The 1,320-nt window shown below is 40.9% G+C and overlaps 1 non-coding gene across 1 annotated transcript; it reads right to left on the bottom strand.

Moving 5' to 3' along the window:
• Positions 1–219: 219 nt before the first annotated feature.
• Positions 220–292, bottom strand: trnaf-gaa (transfer RNA phenylalanine (anticodon GAA)). Its single transcript has one exon. It is a non-coding gene; the product is annotated as a tRNA-Phe (tRNA).
• Between the last annotated feature and the right edge of the window lie 1,028 nt (positions 293–1,320).

The following is a 1,320-nucleotide window of genomic DNA, read 5'->3' as shown; positions in this document are numbered from 1 at the left end:
TATACATTTTTCTCTGTAACTGATTACAATTAAATTTATTTTCTCATTTAATTCCTTTTAGGTAGTTACACTAGTTACTCTATAACACTATATTTACTCTATTCTACCTTGCCTATACTTTCATGAACGTGATGACTTTCCATAATGACTGAGGTCTTGATTTTAGTTACCTTGTAGTGACTTGCCTGGCATGTACTCTTCAAAAGCAGACGCATTACCTGCCGAAACCCGGGATCGAACCAGGGACCTTTAGATCTTCAGTCTAACGCTCTCCCAACTGAGCTATTTCGGCTTGCACATGATAACTTTCGTGCAATGATGAGTAATATCTGCAGGGGTCGCCCTACACTCGTTCTGTGTGATTATATTTAGTGTTTCTAACAATCTAAATGGCATTTTTTTTGACGATGTAGTAATTTGAATGTTTAACTGTTATTTTATATTAACCAAAAATATATTAAAATGCAAAAATAAGCAGAAATAGCAGCAGAGGACTGATTGTTCTCGCTAAGTTTAAGTGCTGCAGAATTACTTTGCCCTGCAGGCTTCATCCCACATGGATGACCTTCTTTTTCCCATACTGCAGAGGTCTGTATCGCCTCCCTCCCACGCAACACAAAGCCCACGCACAGTTTTCAAACAGCACGCTGGCAGCCTTCTAACTAATGTGTACAGTATAGCTCACTGGGAGGAGCACGACATGAACACTGCCAGGTACTGGAGGTGCTCGGTGCCTACTGAGGGCAACCGTATACTCAACATGGATGCACCCACTTGTGAAGGATGGCTTCTCATCAGAAAGCACAAAGCCAGTTCAGTGAAGTTTGATTTTACCATGCCAACAGAGACAAGGCAATGCTAAAATTAACACATACAAATTGCACCACCTACTCACTATATCATTGCTGCATCCTGATTGTTATGAGTGTACAGACAGTAAATAAACATGCAGTCTTTGCTCGACACACAGACCACAGAGAAGCACAATAAATGTTACACACAAGTATGTCTTCATTTATTTCAACAATGTGTGCTTGTCTCCAGGAGGACTTGGTATCAGTGTGTGTCCCCTCTGGTGCTGAGGGACTAATCATGTGAGCCATATGGACAGTGGTGTACATTGTCCTCATGCTGTTTCCTCACAGCAGGCTTCCTCGTAAGCCATCAAAGTCTTCATGAAAGAAAACTCAGTTATCACAGCTACACCCGAAGGCAGGGTTTATTTTAGACAGAAATATTGTTTGTATTGTATATTTTCAGTATGTACAGTCCCTCTTTGGCATTCAACAAAGTCATATCAGACAGAAAATCCACACCTCA

The sequence above is a fragment of the Epinephelus lanceolatus genome, chromosome 1 (assembly GCF_041903045.1).
Source record: "Epinephelus lanceolatus isolate andai-2023 chromosome 1, ASM4190304v1, whole genome shotgun sequence".
Taxonomy (NCBI): domain Eukaryota; kingdom Metazoa; phylum Chordata; class Actinopteri; order Perciformes; family Serranidae; genus Epinephelus; species Epinephelus lanceolatus.
Note: the sequence above shows the minus strand (reverse complement) of the source record. Positions and strands in the feature narration are given on the sequence as shown.